Raw genomic sequence first — 27,991 nt, 5'->3', positions numbered from 1 at the left:
GGAATGGCCAATATGAAGAATTCAGAGAAAAATTTGATGAACTGTATGAAGCAATTTAAAATGAAGAAAACATACAAAATGATTACAGCAACAAAGCTATGTTCAAATACAGACTGTTTCAAATGTTTTGGTATAGTTTTAAGCTATTTAAGCTACATTGATGATAAATTAACTGGCCCATATACCACCTTACTCTGCTTCAAAAAACTGTACATTGCCTCTCTCACAGTGTTGTTAAAAGGAAAGTACTTGTAAATCTCAAAGTACTATGTGGCTATTTATTGTTATTATTATTATTTCAATTTAGCTATTTCTCTTCTAATTTTCAAGATTTCCTCTTCTGTGCTTGTTTTGGGTTTCTTTGTTGAGTTTCTGATTTCTTTAAATGAACATTAAGTTCATTAAAACTCTCCTTTACTTATTTGCTAATACATGTTTTAGGGATGTTATTTTTTTCAATAAAGACTGCTTTATCTACATCCCAGAAATTGTGTTATGTTGTCTCATCACAATAATTTTCAGAAAATTATTGTTTCTAAGATTTGTTCTTTGACTCCCTAGTTAACTTGACACTTCATTATTAAGTCCACTTTTGATTCTTCGTGTTTTGTTTTTGTTTAGTTTTGGTTTTGTGAGGCAATGGGGTGAAGTGACTTGCCCAGGGTCACACAGCTAGTAAGTGTCAAGTGTCTGAGGCCAGATTTGAGCTCAGGTCTTCCTGAATCCAGGGCCCGTGCTCTATCCACTGCGCCATCTGGCTGCCCCCTGTGTTTTATTTTTGTTCTTAAACTGCTATGGGAAATCTTTACCATTCCTCCCTAATGCTAGTGCCTTTCCTCTAAGATTTAGATTAAATTTATCTTGTCTCTATATTATTTATATACAATAGTTTGCATGTTGTTTTCCCCATTAGACTGTAAGCTCCCTCAGAGCAGGTACTATCTTCTGCCTTTCACTTTATCCCCAGTACTTAATATGACACCTGGAACATAGCAGGTGCTTAATAGATGCTAGTTGACCAATACCCTCATTTGGTACAGACTCTCCACTCCCACATCACATAATTTGTCAATTTGTGCTTCAAAATATCTCTCATATTGCTCACTTACTCTCTATTTCTAAAGCTATCAGCCTAGTTTGAAGTCTTCACTACTTTGTGCCTGGATTAATTCAAAAGTCTCCTTTTCATAGATTTACAGCCTAGAAAGCACCATCAAGGTCTTTAGTAGAAATTCCTTCTTTACATTTAAGGAAACTGAGGCCCAAACAAGTTAAGCAAATTGAATAAGATCACACAGGGAGCAAGTGGCAGAGCCAGCATTTGAATCTAGGTTCTCTGACTGTAAATACAGCACACCTTCCACAGAGCCATGCTGCTTCTCTGTCCCCAGCTTTCCCCAAATTAATCTCCCCAAAGCAAAGCTCTGATCACATCACTCCCATCAGAAAAACATCAAAGGCTCCTAATTGCCTATGAGATAAAGTCAAGAATCTTAAGTCTTCAGTCTCCACAAACTGGTGCCAAATTATTTTACATCCTTTTATATCTCTCTACTTCTTTCCTAACAAACACTGTTCCATCATAGTCATTACTGACTCAATGACTCAGACTGACCCTGGGCTTTCCAGATATGTCTTTGCTTATACCATTCCCCCTGCTCTCCAACCCCTCTAAATATTAACCATTACAGTGTTCATGAGCTTATCTCAACTAATGCTTCTGCCACTCATTCAAACGTTTATATTAAGCACCTACTAAGTACTTAGGAATAGAATACAAAGATCAAGTGAGACAGTACCTGCACTCAGAAGCTTATGTTCCATGGACAAATATATGATACTTATAAATAAAATACAAATTAATTTCCCACGAGAAAGACATTAGTCACTCTGGGAATCAATAAAGGTCTCCTGGCAGAAGAGGGTGCTTGCGCTGTAAGCTGAAAGAAGCAAGTGAAGGTTACTGGGAAATCTGTTCCATGTATGGGGGACAACCAAAGCAAAGGCACACAGATAGAAATGGAAAGTGTACAGGGAAGAACAGGCAGGCCAGTTCAGATGGAAGGCAGACTGTGCGAAGACTATTAGACAATGAGCCTGAAAGTAAAGGCTGGAGTCCTATAGTGAAGGACTTTAAATGAACTAGAAGTTTTGTCCTCCAGCTCCAGAAGGAGCTTCTTAAAAAGGGAAATTAGCAGGTTAAACATGTATTTCAGGAAAAACAATGTTGTGGCTTTACAGAGGAAGAGCAATTAAGAAGCTATTGCAATATTCTGAGAGGTGATGAGCTCCAGAAAACTTTGTAAGTGAGGGAAGGAGAGATTGTGCAGGAATAGATTGAATAAGACTTGGCAACAAAGTGAATATTAGGGTGAGAGGAGGAGATGAGAGAGGGAACATGACTTCAAGGTTGCTGATGCAGCACCTGACATTAGTAATGTCAAACTTAAACAGAAATGGAAGCCACTAAACCCCCTGTAGGCTGCAGAGTGACTTAGAAAAACAGATATTAACATTATCTATGGTCAACTGTATTTTTAATTTACTTGATTATTTCCCCATTACATTTTAATTTGGTTCAGGGAACTTCCAGAAGTACAGTCAGGCCTGTTTGACACCTCTGTTCTACACAAGGTCCAAACTAAAATGGGAAAGGATTGGGGGGGGTGGGGGGAGGAAAGAAACAGATTTGTGGGAGGAGGTTTGGAAAGATATCAAAGTTTGTTCTGGCCTTGATGAGTTTGAGATGTTTATGGCACATTCAGTCTGATGCGTAAAACAGGTAGTTGGTAAACAGACTCAGAAAAGAGATGAAAGGTCGATATATAGATATGACAGTCATCTAGATAGAAATGATAGTTGAACCATATGACAGCTGAGTGTAGCGAAAGAACAGAGCCCAGAAAAGAACCTTGGGGGTACACTCAGAAAATCATAGTTAGAGAGTTGGACATAAATGGTTACATAAGCAAAGGAGAATGAGATGGAGCAGTCAGACAGGTAAGAGGAAAACTAAAAAAAAAAAAAAGCAGTATCATGAAATTCCAGGCCAAAGATAATAACCAAGAGAAGCAGGTGTTCCACAATGTCAGACAAGAGTATCAAAGAAGAGGGCTTGATCATTAGAAGGTTACTGGTAACTTGGGAAAGAGTTTATCTGAATGATGAGGTCATGAGGCAAATTACAAGGGGGTGAAAAGTGAGAAGAGAGGAAACAGAGGAGAGTAGACAGCCTTTTCTATGAGTATGGCTGGAAAACAGATGAAAATGTCATACGATAATTTAAGAGGTTGAAAGAGTAAAGCAAACATTTTTTTGTGGATGGGTAGACATGGATAAATTTGGCAAAAAGGAAATAACCAGTTGATAGGGAAAGACTGAAAATTAGAGAAAGTAGGGACAAGTGCCCCTGGAAGAGATGGTAAGAGTTCGGTATAGTAACAGGACTGGTCTTTGCCACTTCTTCATCAAAGACTAAAGAGAATGGGGACAGAATGGGCTAGGAGTGATATCATAGGAACACAGAACTAAAACCAGAAGGGACCTACCTCAGAGGTCATATGGTCCAACATCCTAATTTTTAAAAATGGACAAACTGAGGACAAAAAGGTGAAATGACCTGCCCAATGTCACATAGGGTAATAAGAATCAGAGCCAAGATTTGAACTCGGTTCCTCTGACCCTAAGTTCAGCATTCTTTAGGAAAAAAGGGAACTCATGGTGATGGCCACTTTTTTCCTCAATAAAGTATAAGACAGTTTTCAGCTAAAAGGGAAAGAGAAAGGAGGCAGCAAGGGAGGCCTAAGGAATGAAGAGAATATTTGGAACAGTCATCGAAGGGGGATATGAAATAATCAATTAGAAAAGAGTAATCAGATTGTCTTGTTGAAGTCAGTCTCACAGAGATAGGATATCAAGATTGCACTGGATCCAATCATGATAGTTCTTTAGAGGGGGCAGGACAGGAGGTAACTCAAGATTGTCTTTTGGTGAGGTATGAGTGGAAATAGAATAGGGGAGTAAGGGTATGAGTGAGTGTCAAATGCAGTGTATAGTTGAAAGTTAACAATAGGACCAAAATTTGGAACGTAGGAAAGCTAAGGCAGAGTAGGCATGATGGCCTAGAGGAACACTAAGAAATAGAGGGATTGCAGGCCAAGGTGGGGAAAATAATAGGTTTGGTGGAAGTAAAGGAAAAGATTAAAGGTATGTGGTCAAAAAGAGGAACTGATGGAAGATTTCTCTGACCATTCTACCTCGTAATAATCTCCTTTTTAGGAAGATAGGACTTTAAAAACTGGAAAGGTCAATTGAGGTTATCTAATTAAATCCCTCAATTTTATAGATGTAGAAATGAAGGCCTAGACAGGGGCTGTGTTCTTGTGCTAGCACAGTTAGTAACAAACAGAACTGAGATTTTTAACACAGTTCTGACTGAAAGTCAAGTTCATTGGCAAGGGATGTTGCACAAATCTTTCAGTTCTGCTTTAATTAAAAAGTCCTAAACATTACTTTTCATCAAGGCTAGAACAAACAATCAAGAAGCTTATAGAAAATATGAGCAAGCACTGGCCAAAATTCCCAGTTTATAAGGCAGCATACAAATTTTTTTAAAAAGTCTAAATAGATACAAAAAACTCAAGGACCAGGGAACATAATGGGGAAAAAAAGTGGTGATTATGGATTTTATTTTTTTAGTAATCTCATCTGCCATAGCACCAAGACCCTGGTTTTTATACTTACCTGTTCTCACTAAAAAAAATAAAAATTCTTATTTTTCTAAAATCAGAAACTCAATAACAGTAAAGAATTAGATGATATTTTAAAATTTTTTATTGGTTCTATAAATGACCCTTGATATAGAGGTATATTGGCTAATCACATATTCGTACGAGGCAAGCAGAAAAGTATTATACTTTGACAGATGCTAAAACCCTGCCAAAGCAAAATTTGTCCTCTACCCAAACTTTCACTTATATCAATATCATTTTCCATTTAAAAATTAATCTTACAAAGTCACTTCTAGAACAAGCTATAGTCAAAACTCACTGCAGTGTGGAGCTAGAGGGATCTATGTTGTAAGTTGTACTAAGAACTCTTGTTTTGTTTTGTTTTTGTGGGGGGGTGGGGAACCAGAGATTACTCTCTTATGATTCTGAAACTATTTCAGAATTACTGGAATCTGAGCTAAGAATAAATGCTCAAATCATTGGGGAGTGAAAGTATCATGGAATGAAAGAAATCATGCAATGAAAATATTACAAAATCAGCATCAGTTATTTTTTATTGCCTTTAGACTCTTAGGTCTGAACTGCACAAGAAACTGATATTTCATTGGACCAAAAATTGGAGACAAGCAGAACAAACATCCCCAAGCTGTAAAGAGTTAGCTGTTCAAGTGTAGGGTGAGAAGCTACAAAATAAGAGAGCGCATTGTACTGCACAAGTAAAAACAGACTTGGTATATCTCAAATCTGAATCAAATCTTTAACTACCAATGCCAGTTGTGTGACCTTGAGAAGGTTGCCTGCTTCTTCAACTCTCATTTTATTTAGTTACCTGAACTAACTACCACCATACAGTTGTAATGAGATGAGTATTTTGTTAGCATAAAGATGCTAAAAAATGAAAGGTATGATAAGGAAGGGGGGAAAGAGAAGGGGAAAGAAGAGAAGTGGAAAGGAAAGGGGAAAAGAAAAAGAGAAGGTGAAAGGGAAAATATGGGAAGAAGGGAAAGGGGGAAGAAAAGAGGAAGAGGAAGGGAGGGGGAAAAAAAACCTGAATGTTTTGTAATTGTAATGACCAATTACAATCACAAATGGAATGCCCTATAGAAGAGTTAAGAAAATGCAGCTCCATGAATATGATGTAAAAACACATGCAATCAATAAAGATCAATAAGTTAAAAGACGGGAAAATGGAAGCTGTTACTACTTAACATCTGTGTCAGGAGCTCAGGTAGCTAGAATTGAATTTCACTCTACTTTGGAATCCCCAGTTTCTTCCTAAATGCAATAAGGATACTTAATAGACTTAAGAACAATCAGTGAAGTGACACACCACAATTCCAGAAGGTAAATGATGAAGCATGCTAACAAACTCTTGAGAGAGACAGAGAGAGGCGACAGGCTCAAATGGCAGAATGAGATACACATTTTTGTACATTACCAATAGAGAAATTTGTCTGACTATTTGATACAAAAGTGAAATCACTGATCTTCAATAAATAGGGTCTGAAGCTGACAGGATCTTGGCCTTGTCAGAAACAAAACTGGCTTCTAGTAAGAGACTGTCCAAACAGATGGAGCCAGAAATGTTCAAGCAGTCCCTGAAAATACTGAAATCCACATTCAATGGCTTCAATAGATGGCATAGTCAGGAAGAGGTGCTTGGGGATCACCAAGGGTCTTAATGTCAGTAATCTACAATATGTAGTCAGGACCTACGAGGGCCAAATATGGGTATATATCCTATCCCACTATAAGGAAGACTGAAAATTTAGAAGAAACTATGAAGATAACTACTATCAAAAACAACTAAATTGGAAAGTTATTCCTTAATGATCATTTTAAAATTAAAAATGATAAGCAGGTTAAAAAAAAAACCTAGATAGCTTTCAAGAAAATTGCTCTAATCGCTTAAAACTAGAGATCAAAGTGAACAGAAAGAATCTATTATCAATTATCTCCCGAAAGAAATTGTGAATTAAAAGCACATAAAAATATCAGTCAAAATCCAATGCTTCCAGGTCAAAGAAAAAATAATGAAAACAATCAAAAAGAATTTAAGTATCAAAAAGCTAGAGTCAAGATCACACAAGCCTATGCTGCAACTATTATAAAGGAGAGGAAATCTTAGAATATAATATGCCAAAAGGCAAAAGAAAAAGACTAAAACCAAGAATAATACCTTGAAAAGCTGGTTATAATTACCCAGGGGGAAAAATATACTTTTTAAACCATCAAAAGACTTTCAAAACTCCTGGGAAAAAATAGCAGTGCTGCAAACAACCTTAGAAACTCAGAACAGACATGAGAAACCCAGAAAGGCAACTAAGTACATTGGGAAAATTTTGAAAGAACAAATGATGATCAACTGTTGATAGCCAAATAGAGGAGAAGAGGTAAGTGTCCCTTCAGTATTGGGTCATAGTAAATGAAGATCAACTCAGGACCAGAAAACTAGTGTATTTCATGTCTGGTTTAAAGGAAATGAAAAAAAAAAAGAGATAGAACAAAGAATGAAGATGGAAAAATGAAGAAAAAGGGGAAGGAATTCCCTATTTCTTACCAGTAAGATATGTTAGAAGAATATGAAAATATGGAAGTGGGGTTTGGAAAAACAGGCATCTCAAGAATCTCATTCTTACCTGAACTTAGTAAAGGAAGGCAGCTTGTTCAAACACACACACACACACACACACACACACACACACACACACACAGAATTTCATGTCAGGAAGTAGGAAAAAAAGATTTAAGCAGCAGGGACTGAATTGGTGAGGGAAAAGAAACAAGAATAACAAAATATAACTACAAAGGGCAGATTATAAAGCAGGGTCTAAAAAGTGAGGAAGTGTAAGAACCAATGTTTGGGGTCTAGATTTGGTGAAAGGGGTGGAAAATGAGTAAGATCATACCACTTTCATTAGAGATGACTACTATCAATCCCCTTCCTTTTCATTCCCCCACATTAATCTTCTCTGTAAAGAAAAGGGAAAGGAAAATAAAATAAAAAATATGATGGAGAAACATAATTAAAAATTAAACCATGAATATGGAGAGGATGAACTTGCCCATAAAATATAGGAGGATAGCAAAATGAATTACAAAGCAGATTCCAACAACCTCTAGCTTATAAAAAAAAAAACCTCATTTGAAACATTCACACAGCCCTCCATAGTCACACAGCCCTAAAATGAGTGCCTAGAAAAGAATTTATTATGCTGCACGATTCAAAAAAAAAAAATAGAGATAGAAAGCATGATCTCAGGCAAAATGAAACTAAAAAGAAATGTGCTTAAAAGAGATAAACAGGAAAACTATATTATGTCTAAAGGAAGCATTGGTAACAAAAAATATCAATGTTTAATATCTATGAACAAAAAAGCATAACACTTATGTACATAAAGGAAAAGCTACTAAAGATAGTGAAATAGATAACAAAATTATAATACTTAGGGACCTCAACATGCCCCTTCAGATCTAGATAAATCTAACAGAAGATAAATTGGAAAAAAAGATAAGAACCTGAGCAGAATTTTAGAAAAGTTAGATATTATAGATCTATGGTGATAACTAAATGGAATCAAAGAAATGCATGTTTCTCAGTTTTGCATGACACCTACATAAAAACTGACCATTTGCTAAAGGATAAAAAACTCATAAGCAGAAATAGAAATACATTCTTTACTCATCACAATACAATAAAAACATATTTAATAAAGTATGTCTGAAGAGAGCATTCAAATTTAGAGACTAAATAATACAATCCTCAAGAATAGGTTGATCAAATAATAAATCATAGAAACAGATCATTTTCAATAGTTACACATGAGACAATGTACCAAAATTTTTGGGATGCAGCCAAAACAGTCCTTGGAGGAAAATTTATTCTCTAAATACTTTCATCAACAAAAGAAAGAACAGATTGATGAATCTGGTGTGCAACTAAAAAGAAAACTTGAAAAGCAACCAATCAAAAATCCTCAACTAAACACAATAAAAATTCTGGAAATCAAAGAGACAAAATTGAAAAACAAAAATAAAATCACTGAGTTCATAAATAAAACTCAGAGACTTTTTTAAACTAATAGTAAACCATTAGCTAATCTGAAAAAGGAAAGAGAAAATCTAAGTTGACAAAATAAAAATTGAAAAAGGAGAATTTTTTAACAGATAAAACTACATAAAGGAAATTATTGGAACTTTTTGCCTAATTATAAGCCAACAAAATTGCTAACAAATGGAACAGATCACTTATGAAAGCAGAAAATATAAAGATTAACAGAACAAGAGAATTTAAATGACCTAATCTCAGAAAAATAAATTTAACAAGCCATGAACGAATTAAGAAAGGAAAAAAGGGGAGAGGCTGATATATTTATAGATTCTATCAAACATTCAAATAAATATTGATGACTCTATCACAAGGTTTGTTTTTTTGTTTTGTTTTGTTTTTGCCAAAATAGAGAAAGAAGACATCCTACCAAAGTCCTTCAGTGAGACAAGTATGGTCCTTATACCTAAACCAAGGAAAGATAAAGGAGAGAAAGAAAACTATAGGACAATATCTCTAATGTTGATAGATGTGAAATTATCAAATCAGACATTAGCAAAGAAGCTCCAGAAACACATCTAAAATATTATACAATATGATCAGATTGAATTAAAATTTAAATTGAACCAGGGTTGGCTCAATATTAGGAATATTATAAATATAACAGGCCATATTGTATAACAATGAAAGGTTCTATCATTATAGCAATAGGTGCAGAATCCTTTTGAAAATATACAACCCCATTTTACTTTAAAATACTAAAAATAAAAGAAGAAAATGGGTAGAGCTTTCATTAAAATGTTAGCCAGTATCTAAAATCAAATATTATCTTTATCTGTAATGGGAAAAGACTAGAGAGAGGCCTTTCCAGTAAGATCAAAGGTAAAGCACAGATGTCTATTGCCTTCCCTATTATTTGACATATTTATTGCTATTGCAATAACATAAGATCAAGAATTTGAGAGAATAAGCACAGTCAATGAAAAAATAAAGTTATCATTATTTCGAGATGATACCATAATTTATTTAGAGAACCTTAGGGTCAATTAAAAACAATTAATTATAGAAATAAACAATATCAGTAAAATAACAGGCTATAAAATGAATCCATGAAAAGTATTAGCCCTTCTATATACTGCCAGTAAAACCCAGCAGGAAGAGATTTTTAAAAAGCAATTACATTCAAAATAACTAGAAAATATAGCCAATATTTGGGAGTCAATCTATTAAGACAATCTCAGGAATTATATTAATTCAGTTGCAAAACACTCTTAACAGAAATAAAGGAAGCCTTAAATACTTAAAGACATTAAGTGCTCATGGTTGAGCCATGACAATATCATAAAAATCATAATAATTAACTTAGCGATATATTGTCATATCAGTCAAACTTATACAGAGTTATTTTTGTAGAACAAGATAAAATTCTATAACAATATCCATCCAGTGGAATATAAGGTCAAGAACCTCAAGAGAAATAATGAGAAAAAGAAAAGTAGGAATAAAAGGAGTTGAGCAGTACCTGATATCAAATTGTACCAAAAAGCAATAACCATCAGAGTTATTGGTACCTACTGAAAAACTGAAAGCTAACCAGTGGAATAGACTGGACCAACAAGATCCAGAAATACTTAACCATAGCAGCAAAGTATTATATGAATCCAAGCATGTCAGCTACCAAAGAAAGGATTCCTGTGATAAAATTAAGCAAAATCTTTTTATTTTTTTAGTTGCTGGGAAAATTGGAAAGCAATCTGGCAGGATATAGGTCTATGCTAACATCTCACATCATAAACCACAATAAATTCCAAACAGATACATGGTCATTAAAGGCAATATTATAAAAAAATTATAGAAAAGAAGGTGATACCTTTCACAACTATGGGATAGAGGAAGAGTCTTGAACAATGACAAAGATGATCCTAAAAGACAAAATCAATAATTCTAATTACATAAATATAAAAGCTTTTAAAATGAATTTATTTAAAAGAGAAATAGTGGGGAAAAATCTTTGCAGCCCATTTCTCTGATAAAGATCTGATAGCTAAGATACACAGGAACAGACACAAATACATTAGAACAGAGACATTTCTCCATAGATAAATGGGCAGAGAATATAAATGGACTGTTTTCCACTAAAAATATAAGCTATCAGAAACCACAGAAAATATTCCAAATAACTAATAATATGATGAATTAAAATTAAAATTAAAATAACATTCTACCTACCAGATTTTCAAAGATAACTAAAAGGCAAATGATAAATAATTAGAGAAACTGTGGGAGAGAGACACACTAATGAATTTTTGGAGGCATTATGAATTGGTCTAACCAGTCTGAAAAGCAATTTGGAACTGTATCCCCAAAGTTATGAAACAGTGCATACCCTTCAACTGAATTAAACTACTACTAGAACCTAATATTAAGCATTCGTGACAAACAGATCGTAGAAGGGATGATGATGATGACGATGATGATGATGATGATGATAGCATTTATTTAGCATTTTAAGGTTTACAAAGCCTTGATCTTCACCACAACCCTGTCAGGTAGGTGCTATTATTACATTTACAGACGATGAAAATGAGGACAAGAGATACTGACTAATTTGCCCAAAGTCCCACTTTTGGCAAGTGTCTGTGACAGGATTCAAAAACTCAGATTGTCCTGATTCCAAGTTCAGCACTCAATCCACTACACCAGTGTAGTGTCAAACTAAAAAAGAAATGATCCCTAAAGCCACATGTTGAATTAGAAAACTACATATTAATGTTATGTTGGGCTATATTTTATGTATTTTGTTAAACATTTCACAATTACAATTTATTCTGGTTCCAGAAATAAAGTTTGACACCTCTGCAACATACCATTTAGCTGACTAAAATGTTTATAGCTGCTTTTTTAATTATAGAAAAGAACTAGAAACAAAGCAGATAACCTCCAGCTGAGGCAAGGCTGAACAGATTATGGTATATAATTTAATAAAATATCACTGTAGCATGATTAATGCCTAAATAGACAGATTCAGAGAAACCTGGGGATATTTGTTTGAACTGGTACAAAATCAAGTAAGCAGAATCAGGAGAACAATTAATGAAAAATGATAAGTGATGCAAAAGAAAACAACTTAAAAACACTTCAAAACTCTGATGAATGCAATGATGAATCATGACTTCAGAAGATGAATCATCCTCCCCACCATTTGGCAGAGATATAATGGACTACAGCTGAAGAGTAAGAAGTATGTTTTCAGAAAAAGTCAATGACTTTATCTTGGTTATACTTATTTATTAAAAGAGAGATCTTCAATTTTTGTGTAGACTGAAAGTTAAATGAATAGTGATACTGGGAGAAAGTGAAAAGGAAAGGAAGGGAGGGAAGAAGGAAGGAAGGAAGGAAGGAAGGAAGGAAGGAAGGAAGGAAGGAAGGAAGGAAGGAAGGAAGGAAGGAAGGAAGGAAGGAAGGAAAGAAAACATGCTTCCTTGACAGTACATGACTCAAAGTCTTCGACCAGCACAGGTCATACATAGCCTGTCTACCTATAAGGCAACTAATTTCCCCAAGTTCCTCACTCAAAGCTAGGTCTCCACACTAAAACACAATGTGAGTCACTACTAGGAGGTAGTCCACTATTGCTTCTACACAACCTCACCACATCCCAGGGTCAAAGAACATAACTTCTGCCACACTCATCCATTACCATGCCCTTCACCTACAATGGTCCCACCTCCCTCCCAGGGGCTGGAGCTTTGGTGGTTCTTAGCTGTGCTAGGATGCTAGCCAAACTCTCTGGGAGATGGGTTACTCTTTCCCTGACATGACTATGATGGCTCACAAGAAGGCCAACCATGGTACAATGAAGGTAAAAACCAGAGCACACACTAGAGTTGGCATCAGTAGGCACTCCCACATGCCGAATGAATTCCTTTCCAGTCTGACCATTCCCTGTTCCTAATGCCAGCCTCCCCTAGTAGCAACCTCCAGTCCACTGAGATTGATTGCCCATGGAACCAGAATGACTAATTACTGGTCTCTGTCGGTCACCCTCCTCTGCACATGCTCCAGTTTATCAATAGCCTTTCTAAGATGCTGAGCCTAGAACTGAAAGTAATTCTTGACCATCATCACCTTCATTCTAGACGTGACAACTATCTAAATTGGATCTAAGTTACATACCTTGTTTCTGTATCTTTTAATGGCATCACTATCCTCCCAGTCCTCTGAGCTCAAAATCTCAAGTTGTCTTTGACTCCCCTTTCTGTTTAATTAGGGGGTTGGATTGGATCGTTATGACCCCTTCTAGTTCTAAAATTCTATGATTCTTTCTGTAGCAAACCCCGTAAACATCCAATCAACTGCCAAGTATCATCAATCCAATTTTTTCAATGTGTCCTGCACCCATTACCTCCTCTCCAAATGTGCTACACCAGAATTCAGGTCCACATTACCCCTTACTAAGACTCCTACAATAATTCACTAACCAGTTTTCCCACTTCCCATTTCTCTCCATCCGTTGTGCTGCTAACAGATTAATATTCCTAATGTATAGAACTGATCATGCTACTTAACCTACCAAAATCCACTGGTCCCTATTAGAAACAGTAATACCTGCCCTACCCACCTCACAGGGCTGTTGTAAGAAAAGTATGTTAAATCTCCACAGACATGGAAGAGTTGTTATTCCATCATAAGTTTAGAGCAAGAGGGGACCATTAGAGGTCATCTAGTACAACTCCCTTATTTTGTCATTAGGGAAAGTAAGACCCAGGGAAGATTAAATGACCTGCCTAAAGTCACAAAAGCCCACAACTGAATTCGCCACTGAGCAACAGAGTTGGGATTTAAATCCAGGCCCTCTGAGTCATTTCAAATTCAAAACATTTTTTTTCTTCCATGCCAAACTACTCCTAAGCATTAGTGAATAAATCTAATGTCATTAGCCTGTCAGAGAAGTATCTCCATAATCTTGTGTCAGCTTCTCTTTCTAGTTCTCTATCATGCTATTCCTCAAATTATATTATGCTACATCTTTTTATGCACTTCTTGTTTTCATCCAGTCCATTCAGTTGTGTCTAATACTTCATGACCCCATGGACCATACTGTTCATGAGGTTTTCTTGGCAAAGATACTGGAGTGATTTGCCTTTTCCTTCACCAGTGGATTAAGGCAAACAGATGTTAAGTGATTTGCCCAGGTCACACTGCTAGTAAACATCTGAAGCCATATTTGAACTCAGGTCTTCCTGACTCCAGGCCCAGCACCCCATCCACTGTGCCACGTAGGACCTCCTTACTGTATCACATTTTGTAGTACAATGTTCACTACAAAAATATGTGTATACCTCATCTCTACTAAATGGTGAGAATAATAATTAAAAGAATTGTGTCCTATTTAACTCTATCTCCCTCATGGTTTGGCATAACACTATGCATATAATAGGTACTTGATTACTGTCCCATTAAATTCTGTCTCTGATAGGTTTACAAATAAGTAAATTTAGGAATCACCAATAATCTAAACAAGAGTCCTACATGTACCTCAATGAGAAAACAGGAATTATAAATCATCATTAATTAGGATTCCATTCAATTTACATATTACAAGTCAACAGGATTACATTTCACCCTCTTTTACATACAGCTCTATGTACAAGGGGAAGTATTTAAGCAAATTCAGAGGAAAAGTAAAATGACTAGGCAAATGTTTAAACTACTTAAGAGAACAGCACAAAAATAGTTTTAAAAGACCTGAGAATTAAATATCAATAATACCATCGAATTAGATACTCTAAAATCTGTACTAGGCAACATTTTTTAAGCATGGTAGTTATTGGAAAGGCTATGTGGTACAGTAAGAAAAAAAACATGTGTGTGTGAATTATGGCTCAGATCCTTACTAGCTGTGAGACCTTATACAAGTTACTTAACTATTCTGAATAGCAGCTTATTCAACTAGAAAAAGACATTTCTTGCATTATCTACTTCATAGGTTGATATAAGGGAATCACATGGATACATGAAATTCTATAGAAATGTGTTGTTGTTATATGTATTTTCCCCATAGCTCATTACTATGAATCCTCTCACCTGATTAGTTGTGATTTAACCATTGCATAGGTCCTGTATAGAAGCAGTGACCCTTGGTGGGAATGTTTAGTTCATAATATCATAATTCCAAATTTATCTCCTTTCACCGACTCTCTTCCTCCATTTCCAAATCACAACTGCAATGTAATGCTTGGAACCCTGCACTGAGGTGAGCAAGTGTAAATTCCCTGCCCATCAAGCCCATTTCTACTTTTCATAGAATAAAAGAAAACATTTCATCTCATAAATTACATAGTTACCAACAGCTGATTCATTCCTACATAGTTTAAATGTGGGAATTAGAGAGAATTAAAATTATCTAAAAATGTATTGACACAATATATATTCTGGGGGATAAGTCCATACATTTCTTTAGTAAGTGAGTCCCTGAATTAATTCTTTAAGTATCTCTGTCACCCTCTGCCAAGGCATTTTTACTTTTAAAAAGTTCAATCTTTTTCTCCCCCTACTCTGTAATGTTTGACCAGGACTTGGAAAATAAGTAAGAAAATAAGCTGGTAAGGTTAAAAAGTTGTCAGTGACTTAATATATTAATCTCCTTTACAGACAAACCAAAAACACTGTCTTGTTCTCTTAATTTATGACAAAACATTTAGAGTAAATTTTTGCAACACAAAAGGCAATGCAGAGGCACACAGCAGGAGTGAGCAGGCTGCATCGTATGGAGGGACTCTGAAGAGCAAGAGTGAACCATGAAGAGCTTTGAAGACTATGTCATGAGAGAAATGTATGAGAAGAAAAGAAAATGTGCCAATCACAACGCAAAGCAGAAAGCTTCATGATTCTAGGAGAAATCAAGGAAGAGCTCTAGCAAGCTGGACCCCAGAGGGCAGTAATTATGGAAACACATGGCTAGAAGTCATACAAGATGGGCAAGCATGGATGAGCTGCAGGCTGCATCATTCACATAACTTACCCTTCACAAATATCTTCCTCCAATGATGCCTCATCTTAACATGAGTTAAGTTCTCTGGTCAAATAAAGTCAACAAGTATTTACAAGCATACTATGCCAGGCACTGTGATAAATGTTGGAGATACAAAGAAAACAATTCCTGTCCTCAAAGAGCTTACAATGACCACTGGGAGGCAAGTTCAGCCAAAAGACTTTAAGGATGGACTACACAATGGATTGTGCCTAAAATCTATAGACGAGCCTGTGTGAATGAGAAGTTCATCACCAAGAAGTTGACCATCTGATGATAACAATTTCCCATTGCTGCCATGTACAAATGTGTGACCCCCTTAGTCAGACATTCTTAACCTGTTTTGAGGAGTTCATGTGCCCCTTTGGCCCTCTGGTAAAGCCTGTGGACCCCATTTTGGAATAATGTTTTTAAATGTATGGAATACAACAAAGAATTACCCTAAAAACAATTATATTGAAATGGTTTTTTTTTTAATTTTAATACAAGAAACTAGTTTAATGACATCAGATTAAGAACTCCTGCCCTAAAGAAGTTTCAGTCTTCATTGGTGGTTGGAATACCCACACAGACTAAATCATAGCACTTTCTAATTAGAGATATGAAAAAATCATAGTATATCAGTTGTAAGGAAAAGTAAGAGTTCACTAGTTCAATATTCTCATTTTGTAGATGAGGAATTGGAAGCCCAGAGACATTTAGTGACTTATCCAAGATTATGTGAGTAATGAATGATTGGTTGTTGTCCTTCATGTTCAAAGAGGACCAAGACGACATCACTATGTCTGGGTCAAGGTACAGTGTGTCCAACTGTGGCTCATCTTTATGAGTTCAAATTTGGCCTTAGACACTTACTACATGTGTGACCCTTGGCAAATCATTTAACCCTGTTTGCCTCAGTTCTTCATCTGTAAAAATAAGCGAGGAAATCGCAAACCACTCCAGTATCTTTGCAAGAAAACCGCAAAATGGGGTCACAAAGAGTTGGACATGACCGAAACAACCCCAACAACAAAACAACAAAAATTATTACAAGTATCTCATTATATGAGTAACAAGTACTAGAGGAAAACCTGTATCTGAATCCAATCTCTGCCAGGTATTACTTATATGACCCTATCATTTAACTTGTCTGGGCCTCAGTTCTCTCACCTGTAAAACAAGGACTTCAGATTAGATGACCTTTTAAGTTTCCTTCTAGCTCTAACCTTTACCCTTTAGAAGCTCTTGGCCTCCTAAACCCAGCTTGGATTACCATCACCATCTGCTTATTGCCTTTGCTCATATGCCTCTGTTGCTGAATGAAGCTGGGAAAAATCATAAAATCATGCTGATTGGATCCACCAAGAGTTACCATAATCTCAACTGGGTCCTTGCTGTGACTGGGCAAACTTTTTATACCTCCCTAACCAATTCACTATCTCACCACAGTGGCCTTCCCGAATATTCTCAGCCCTCCTCAAGTCTCGCATAGCTACCCAATCGTGCTCCCCTCAAAACAGAGAATTCTGTTTTATATTTCACTACAAAAAAATAAGACTACTGACAAAAAGCTCCCTCTTTTCCCCTATTTTTCATCTCAAATCACTCAGTTACCTTCTGCCACTATTTCCTCCTTTACCTATTTCACATGAAGAGGCAGTCTTTCTTCTTGTCAAAGCAAACATCTCTGAGATGTTGTCATCTCTAGAATATTACCTCCCTCTTTTATTACTATGCTCTCATTAATATTTAATCTCTCCTCATCTGCTGCCTCTTCTCTTTCTCTCTCCACACACACACACACACACACACACACACACACACACACACACAGAGTATATATGCTTAAATTCCCCACCCTCAAAAAACCCTCACATGATCTTTCCAGCCCTGTCTAGGTATCAACCTATATCTCTCCTCCCTTTATGGCTAAACTCTTTGAGAAGGCCTTTGACAGTACTTACCTCCACTTCCTAGAAAACTTCCCTTTCAACACTCACATTGTTTGGAATACCCTTTTTGTTCCCTCAATACACTAATCTAGTTAGTAGATGGATTATCTTCTCACCCCCCACACACACAGAGATACTTCATAATGTGAGAGCCTTTTTTTGATAGATAACTAACTAATGGCCCCCACAGCAAAACCTTCAGTTGAAGAAAAAGAGGAAACACATACACAATAGAGATGATAGAGTAGAAAACTCTCTGGACTTGCATATCAGAAAACCAGGTTTCTAAAACCCGGCTCTATTACTTACTACTGTGTAATCTTGGGCCAGTCACTAAACACATCTAGGTCTAAGATTCCCCATCTCTAAACTGGGAGTGCAGACGATCTTCAAAGTCCCTTTTAGTTCTAAAATCTATCATTTCTCCCCTTCACCACAACTGATTAAAATGATAGATTTTATCCTAGAAGGGACCTCATAAGTAATCTAGTTCAATTCCTTCATTCTACAGGAAGAAACTGAGGTTTACAGAGATTAAATGATTTGACCAAAGTCACATATGTATTAAATAGCAGAGCTGGTATTTATACCAAGGTGCTCTGAACCTTTCCACTGAACCATCCTGCCTCTTTACCTTAAGGGTAAAAAAAGAAAAGGCCAAAGAAGAACATGCCTCTAAATCTGCAAACAGATGACTTATGCTTATGGTACTGTCACCCTGAGCATCCCAGAACATTCTTCTTTTTGGTGGGTCTTATTAGTAAAAATAATAATAAAATTAAAATAATAATTCTAGTTATTAGTGTATATTTATAATGTATATATAGATGTAGATATATTACTACAAGCCATTTTATTATCATCATTATTCTTCACTATAGCTCCTATTTCTATAAAGCTTTACAATTTACAAAAGCACTTTCCTCACAGCCACCCTGGGGAAGTCTGGCTAAGTTGAATATGAATAGATTTCTTGTCCAGCTCTAATAAAGCCTTTCTCTGTTTATGAGGTCGTATGCTAATAGCTTCATTGCATTTTGAGACAGCATACCATAAAGAGTTTGTCTGGTAGTCTTTCTCATCACATTTGCCAGGAGCAGGAAGGGTTGAGGTGGGAAAATGGTAGACAACAAAAAAAAGTAGCAACCATCACCTCTTCACCACAAACATGCTGGGTTCATTGTCTTTAAATAAAGTGATTAAAAAAGTAGCAACCATCACCTCTTCACCACAAACATGCTAGGTTCATTGTCTTTAAAAAAAGTGATTAAATAAATTAAAAACACATTCTTTTATTAGGATACAAATCTGCTAAGTCTTCAGCTGGCCCTGATTTTTAAAAAAATCTCATATTTTCTGGGATCAGAGAATCTTCAGATTTGAAGGGTTCTTAGTGGTCACTTATTCTGCTCTGTACTTGCAATGTAAATCTTGTTAAAATTTCTAAAAAGTTTTAAGTTATCTCATATATTTAGAGCTGGACTAAAGTTCTAAAACTAGTCCAACACCCTCAATTAACAGATGAGTAAACTTGTACAAAACACTCTGAGGCATAAGTCAACTCAGGAGAGGTCCTTAGAGATTTGGAAATCAGAGAAAAGGTGGAATTTAAATTGGGCTTAAAGGATCCTCACTATTCTAATAAATTTCTTTTCTTCAGTCTTAAAAATACTATCTGGAAGATTATAAAATCATCTTAAAATGAAGAAAGAACTTCCTTAGGAAGATACAATATATACCAACTAGTAATAACAAAAATATTTCACTAAGCAAACTTAATTATTCATTTAAAAAGTTCAGAATTAAGTTGATTCAATTATGTACCATTTCTTTTTTTTCTCATTATTATTTTTCTTCTTGTTTTTTACTACTTCTGATCTTAGCTCTGATGAGTCAATAGTCTGTATACTAAGAACTCACTCCCATATTAATACAAGTATTTTCCTACCACTAAAATATAATTTATTTTGATTTAGGGGTGCTATTAGCTGCACCTGCCAATTCTTTCCTTGAAGATGTTCATGACACATAAACATGTAGAGCTTCAGTATAATCTACAGCACTTAAGTCACTATCCAACTTCAGAGAAAATTACCTCTAAGAGTAAAATCATCAGGGCCATGCTTAGAAAAATTAAAACAGTGGCTGTGTGTAAGATAAGTGAATTATTTGAAGAGGAAAAATGGAAGACTGCAGAATTGCAGATTTTTAGTTGGAAGGGACTTCAATGGCAATCTAGTTCAACCCATACACAAAAGAAATCCCCACTGTAACAAACCCAGAAAGTGATCATCCAGTCTCTGGTTGAAGATCTCAGAGGAAATGAAACCTACCACCTCTCCAGCCAACACATTCCACATTTGGACAGTTCAAATTATAATGAAGTTTGCTTGTTTTCTGACATCAAGCCTTAATTTGCATCTTTGCAACTTCTACCCATAGCTTTTGTCTGCAGATAAGCAGAAGTCTAACCTCTCCTCCAGACAGACCTTCAAATATTTGAAGACAGCTGATGATGGCTCCCCTGAATCTTCTCTTCTCTAGACTAAACATGCCTAATAGCTTCAAAAGATTCTCATATGTTATGGGCTCATGGTCTTTCAATAATCTAATTGCCCTTCTCTAGACTCTAGTTGATCAGGACACTTCATAAATTATAGTACTAAAATGTGACGACGACTTTAGTCTAGGTGAGATGTGATGAAGGAATCCCTGGGACTATCACCTTCCTAGTTCAGGAATATAAGCCCCTCTTAATATAGCCCAAAACAGCACTACCATTTTTGAGTTCCCATTGCTGACTCATATTGAATTTAGAGTTCATTAAGATATTTTTCAGAACAAATGCTTATCATGTTTCCCCAGTCTTATACTTCAGAAGTTCATCTTTTTGTAGACAAATAAAAAACTTTACATTTACTCCTATTGAATTTCATCTTCTTAGATTCAGACCAATGGTCTAACCCAGAGGTGGGGAACCTGCAGGCCTCAAGGTCAGATGTGGCCTTTTAGGTCCTTGGGTATGGCCTTTTGACTGAGTCAAAGTTTTACAGAACAAATCCTTTTATTAAGGGGATTTGTTCTGTGAAGTTTGGATTCAGTCAAAGGGCCACACTTGAGGACCTAGAGGGCAACTTGTGGTCTTGAGGCTGAAGGTTCCCTACCCCTGCCTAATCTATTGAGATCTTCTTGGATTATCTCTCTTTCAACTGTGTTACCTTCCCCTCCTAGCTTTTTGTCATCTTCAGATTTGATGAGTATACCATCTCTGTCTTTATAAAATATTAAAGGGCTAAAGACCAAGCACAGATCCCTGAAATACTTCAATGGTGACATCCTGCTACACTGACATAGAAATACTAACAACTGTTCTTTGTATCAAACCATCCAAACAGTTCTGAATCCATCTGATTCTTTACTGTCTAATACATATTTCTTCATCTCTTCCACCAGAGGGGTATAGGATATTATTGTCAAAAGCTTTGCCAAAAACTAGGTACACTATATTTACAACACTATTGTCATCGACTAATTTAGCAATACTGTCAACAAAGGAAATGGGGTTAGTCTGGCATGACTTAATATACTGACGCTTTTTTGTAATTGCTACTCCCCTTTCTTAATTTTCATCAATCATATCTTTAATGATCCATTCCAGAATTTTTCAGAAATTGAAGTCAAAGCCCCTGGCTTATAGTCTGCCAATTCCATTCTCCTTCACTTTTTTTTTTTAAATTGGGGAAACATTTAACCTTCTTCATTCTCATGGTACCTCTTTTGATTTCCATGATCTTTAAATGTCATTGACAGTGGCTCACATATCCCAGTAACTTCCTAACCGAAGAATGCAGTTCATCTGGGCCTGTTGACTTAAATTTATCAAATACAGTGAGGTGTTATCTTATTGTCTTAATTTATCTTTGGGATCAACTCTGTTAAGTCATTTTTGTTCTGTCATTTCCAGCATAAACACCACTCTCCTTTGCAGAGAAAACAGAACCCAAAGAAGAGTAGAGCAATTCTACCTTCTTTCAGTTGCCAATTACCATCATCCTCTCCACCCTAAAGATAAGGGTAGTCGTTCTTTGATCTTTTTTCTCCTAGGGTAGCTTTTTTTGCCCTTAATTTCCCTTACCAGTCTCAGTTTTAGAATTTCTGATACCATTTTTACAATTATACTCAATATACAAATTATACTCACCTCTTACCTGCCCTTGCTTCCATTTTCTGTACGTTTTGTTTTTAAACTGAAGCTGGTTGGTAAGTTCCTTGTGTATCCACATTAATCTCTTCTGTCAAATATCATCTTACCTTCTTTTAGAATTGTTTCTTAAGTATTCAGAATTCTTGATATCTCCTGTTCCTCCTAGAATAACTTCCTTTGAAGCATTTTAATCCAGGAGTCCCTACCTATCCTTTCTTTCGAAATTTAGTGCATACACACAAACACACACACACACACACACACACACACAAATATTCTCCTTCCTCATCTCAGACTCCTAGATTCTCTCAAGCCCCAACTAAAATCTCACCTTCTACAAAGCCTTCCATCCATTAATTATTTCCTATTTATACTATAAACAGCTTGTTTGGATGTATTTGTCGACTTGCTGCCTCTTCCATTAGACTGTGAGCTCTCTGAGGTTAGGGTCTGTTATTTGCCCTTCTATGTATTCCCAGCCCTAGCACAGTGCCTGACACAGTGGGCAGTTAATGCTTATTAATTTGACTGCCAAACTCTAGGATGGAGAGGTCATATCTCCCATCATTTCCACTACAGCAACCAGTTACTCTGTTAGGGAGAATCAGAAACTAGATTTAATTTCCCCTTATGAATACTACCACTTTTGGAAGTAAGAAGTCATCACTAAGGCAAATCAAAACATTATTAGCTGTTCTGTTTGTGGCAGAAAGAGAACGTTAGCATTTATCTGTCTATTTAAAATCCCCTACTATCGCTATAGCAATGCCTCTGTGCCAATTTTTTATCTATTTCCCAAACATCTGCATTCTCTTTTTGTCCAAGTGTTCTGAAGCATACTCCAATGACATAATGAAAAATCATTTCTGTTTCTCTTTCCTTTGATCTTCACCCAAATATTCTCCACTCTATCCATCTTGCCTTGTCCTAAATAAAATGGTTGAGAATGCTACTCATGGCCCACTGGTTTTCATTTCTACCATGGGACTAGGCTCCAAGCACATAAGCCAGCCATTAAAATGAATCTGCCTTTTAATAAGTATGACTGGCAGCAATACCCATCAATAAGTCCTTGAATATCATTATATCAAAACCATGAGGCAAGTAGGTTCTCTGGAGTAGAGTGAGAGTAGAGAAATAACAGGAAAAAGAAGGCCCACAAACACGTGGAAATCTTACTGTCCAAAATCAGCTAATTTTCTCTAGGTCTGTCTCTTCCCCTATTCAAAATCTGCTCATTTGCTTTATTTGCTAGACTATTAATGAATGGCCTGGGCTATTCAGATAAAGCCTTTTTCCCTGAGGCAGGAGTAGCTTTACATGCCAGGCCTGTGGTCAAATGCTAAGGACTGATTATTATATACAGTTTTGACCCAGATTAGCTCCTCCTCTCAGGGCCTAGGGGAAGCTTGCTCTTGCAACATTCAAACAAATAAGGGGAAGGCAAAGTCAACATCAAAGCATGTGTGCAGTACTGATAGGGAAAGATTGCCCAGGACAGATGATTTAAAGGGGCATTATTACTTACTTCAATATTTCAGAGATCTGTGATTCCTTCTGGAACAGATGCTTCCTCCACCTATGAAGATCATAGCTCCTTGATGCCCCAGTATAGACTTTGCAACTGTCTGATGGCCAAGTTTGGGGAGATAAGCCATTTCAAACTTGGTTCTCAGCCCATGGACAAGAGTCCAATGGTGACAGGGCACTGGAAGCCTTTCCAAAGATTCAGCAATGGGGCAGCAGCTAGGTGGAGCAATGGATAGAGCACTGGCCCTTAAGTCAGAAGGACCTGAGCCTCACATCCGGCCTCAGACCAAACACTTGACACTTACTAGCTGTGTGACCCTGGGCAAGTCACTTAACCCGAACTGCCAAAAAAAAAAAAAAGATTCAGCAAGACCTCCCAGTGCTTGCTTGCATAGCATTCAAAAGCCCAGGGTCAACTCTACACCAATCAACAAGCATTTTTAAGTGCTTACTGTAAAAAAACACTATGGGTACAAAGATACAAAGAAAATACAAAAAATTATCCTTGTCTAGGAGGACTTCATATTCCAAGTAAAACTACTGCCCTTGGGACAAATCTGAGGATTTGATATTTCGAGTTTTTGTTTTTGTTTCTACATTTTAAAATATAACTTTATTTTAAAATGTAAAAATCATTCTCAGCTGTGAAGGCCAACCCCACTCCCACCTACATCCTTCCCTCCCCCCCACCAAAAAAAAAAACACAAAACACAAAACAAAAACCAAGGCTATAGTCTGGAGACCTAGTTTAAGGATGAATTCATTCAACTCCAGGTTATAAAGTTGACTTTTGTCCTGACCTTTCTCTATAATGCCTCAGAAATCTCTTCACCCAAGGGGCTGACTGGAGATCTAGATTTCACACACTGGAAATACCCTCCACCCCTTTGACCCTTCAGTCTGATTGGCTGGTTTCTCCTAGGAAAGATACTCAGGGAATACCACCCCCACTCTGGTTATCTTCATTTCTCTTGACTCCCTTCCAGTTTCCTATTGTGTGTGGTCTTCCCTTGTTAGCATATAAACTCCCTGACAGCAGCGACCCTTTCTTTTTGCTTGGACTTATATTCCCAGCACTTAGCATGGCACCTGGCACTTAATTATAAGTGCTTAGGAAATGCCTTGATGAAGCATCAGAGGAGGAATTTAGTGGAGACAGGCCATTTAGAGGACCTTATAATTTTGGAAACATAAAAACCTTTAGAATATGTCTAGTCTTAACTATATGATGGTGAGTTCAAGGACACAAACTATCTTTTGCCTTTCTTTTTATTTCCAACCCTTAGCACTGTGCCAAGCACATAGTGGGTGTTTAATTAAATGCTTAATGGCTAATATTATCCTTCATGTCGTAGTTATTTGTATACATGCCACATCTCCTCTAGAAGCTCTATGAGCGCAGGAACTAGAACTTTATAACCATCCCATGGTGCAGCATCATGCACTGAACATTGGGGGCTTTACAATAAAGATCTGACAGTAAAGGTTCAGCTCCTTTACACTAATCATGGAATCTCCCAGAAGTAGGCAGATTCTCAGGGTCTACCTAGGCCCAACCCATACCAGAGTAGGAATTGCCTCTACAGTACCCCTGATGAGTAGTTTAACCAGCTCCTGAATTATGACATCCAGTGCTAGGGGGTTCACAGCCTCCAAAAAAAGCCCAGGCCTCTCTGGGGAAGTCTTAATTGTTAGCAGTTTTCCTCAACTAGAATTTCACTCATTCATTCAATTAATATTTGATAATCTACCACGTGAAGACCACCATGGGGGCCACAAACAGCATCATGGGAGAGTGCACCCAAAAAGCCTGAGTAGCCAGGTGGCTCAGTGGATAAAGTGCCGAGTCTGGAGTCAGGAAGATTCGTCTTTCTGAGTCGAAATCTGGCCTCAGACACTTACCGAGTAACCCTGGATGAGTCACTTACCCTCTGTATGCCTCAGTTTCCTCATGTGTAGCAAAACCATCTACCTACCAGGGTTGTTGTGAGAATCAAATGAAATAATAATTAGGCCTTTGGCCTGAGTGCCTGACACACAGTTAGCGTTATTTAAACATCAGCTCTTTTTATTCCAGAATCAAAGAATCCAAGTTCAAATCCTGCTTCAGATGTCCAATATTAACTTTGGGCAAGTCATTTACCTCATATGTAAATTGAGGAAGTTGGATTAGAGGGCATCAAAGGTCCCTTTGGGCTCCAAAAGCTATGTTACTCAGCCCTAAAGCAGTGTCCTGACCTCTTTTGATAGCTTACAAGAGAAATGGACAAAGCATGGGTTATGTGACAGAGTAAGCACCCAATTTTCGCCATGTCTTCCTGTCACCTAATTTCTAAAGCTTTTCTGAGCCCAATCTCTTAGAATCCACAAAACCCTAAACGTTGAAGGCTTAAGATAGAAGCAAGTGATTGTGGAACAATATAGGCCATTTTGAGCTTCCAAGAAAAGCCTGTGAGTTTCAGACTAAACTGAGTGTTTGCTATGAACAGTGAGCCTGTAATCAGCCTGAGAATCTCCTTTTCATAACTAGTGTCAAAAACATATAGAATGACAGAAAGCAAGGGTATACATGGCAATGAGCTAGGCATTATATAAAGAAAAATTAACCTCCTGTCTCTTGCCCTGAAGCATTTCACTTTTCAAAACAAAATAGGCTCCTCCATCAAGTTTATAATAACATGAGCTAAAAACCTCTAATCTGCACTCAGTACTGTCATCATTGCGATGTGGTGGGAAAAGTACTCTAGTTAGAGTCAGAGGACCTGGATTCAAATCCCAGTTTTGCTACTGTTGTTGGTGTGGCTGTTCAATTGGTTCAGTCACTCTCTGTGACCCCATTTGGGCTTTTCTGGACAAAGATACTGAAATGGTTTGCCATTTCCTTCTCCAACTCATTTCACAGATAAGGAAATTGAGGCATACAGGTTCAGTGACTTGCTCAGGGTCACACAGCTAGTAAGTGTCTGAAGCCAGATTTGAACTCAGAATGATGAGTTTTCCTGATTTCTGGCCCAACACTCTATCTATCTACTATGCCACCTAACTGCCCCATAGTTTTGCTACTACCTTACTACTAAGTATGAGCCCTTGAACAAATTAACTTCCCTTCTTGGAATCCTAATTTCTATATGCTACAAAACAAAACAAAATTCAGTTACAGTACAAAATCCCATTATCTTTGTTTCCTAATTATTGGTATCTATTACTACCATTCTCATCTGGCACCTAGCCAAATACAAGCATTTACTTACCTACAGGTTCAGTATGTGCTCTACAATGGAGATGCCTAGCTTCAGGGCTTTTGCCAGAGGCCCAGTTTCACACTATGTTGCAATTTTGTCTTTGTATCCCCAAAACACTGCCCAGTACACAGTAAGTACTTAATAAATGTGTGTTGATTGATTGTCATTACCCTAACCATGGATGCTTTAAACTGATGCTTGCCACTTCCCTTGTTACTCACATCCTTAAACTTTCGATATGTAGCAACAACGTGCTCTTTTAAATCCCTAATTCCTTACCTTGTATCTGTTCTCACCTCTGATAACTATATTCCTGTCCTAATGTCTGGCTATTCTAGTCGCCACATCTTCCTGGTGACCTTAGTGCCACTGTCTTCAACTCAGAAGACACCAAGAAAGAGGAAAGGGAAGAAGGGTAGACAGTGAGTGGAGATGAGGGGAAGTAAGATGAAACAGAGAAGGAAAATGGAAAGGAAGGAGGAGTCTATATACAAAACAGGAAGACACGTAGGCTTGGAGGACCCCATGCATCTGAAGGAAGGTGAGAATGCTTCTGCCTGAATTTACTGGGCAACATGCCATTACTCATTTATTTTACCACAGCCCTCCCTGTCTAAAGTTCCAGGAACACTAAACATTTTATTTTTTTGTGTGAGAAGACAACATAAAAACGTAATGAGAAAAAAGTGATAGCTTGAGTACTTATTAGTTATGTGAAATTGAGTAAATCACTTAATTTGCCTGGTCTGCTCCTCAATTTTCAAAGTGGAAATAATACCACCCACCTATCTATCAACCTGACTGGTTATGTGAGGAAAGAACTTTGTAGAATATAAAATACCATGAAAGCAAAGATGTAGTAATTATTATTATAAGACCACAATGGCAGCACTCTCCAAGAACCAAACAAACAGAAAGACTACCTCACTCCCATTCACAAATGATTATGTTTAATTTGCGGTGCCACATGATTATGAACACGTCCATATTAAAGAATATTAATTTTTCAAACCCTAACTAGCTAGCTCTGAAAGTTTTAATGGAAGTCCTCATTTCAATTCACTGGCTTAGCATTTATTCCACTCCAAAACACACATTCTGGGACAGGTATCCCAAAGCAGAAGCTTCAAATTTTATTTTCCTCATTTATGCCCATGTTTATTTGTTTCTGTCTGCTCTGAAGCACCACAAGGCACATCCAGTCCCCAAAGAAAACTTTCAAATGTCCCCAAAAAGAAGGTGTCTTCAACACAAAAACATCAGATATTTG

The 27,991-nt window shown here is 36.9% G+C and overlaps 1 protein-coding gene across 2 annotated transcripts in view; it reads right to left on the bottom strand.

The window, feature by feature from the left end:
* Nucleotides 1-27,991, bottom strand: part of RNF144A (ring finger protein 144A) — a 155,381-nt gene that overhangs the window by 114,697 nt on the left and 12,693 nt on the right. The window contains exon 2 of one of the 2 annotated variants that reach the window (XM_020992628.2): nt 10,649-10,700. The exons of the other annotated variant lie outside the window; for it this stretch is intronic. The gene's annotated coding sequence lies outside the window, so the exon portion shown is untranslated. The remainder of the gene's footprint in view (nt 1-10,648; nt 10,701-27,991) is intronic. 2 annotated transcript variants of the gene reach the window in all.

This window comes from Phascolarctos cinereus, unplaced genomic scaffold (genome assembly GCF_003287225.1).
Source record: "Phascolarctos cinereus isolate Bilbo 61053 unplaced genomic scaffold, phaCin_HiC Scaffold_2;HRSCAF=192, whole genome shotgun sequence".
NCBI classification, from domain to species: domain Eukaryota; kingdom Metazoa; phylum Chordata; class Mammalia; order Diprotodontia; family Phascolarctidae; genus Phascolarctos; species Phascolarctos cinereus.
This window is presented reverse-complemented; position numbering and strand designations above follow the sequence as displayed.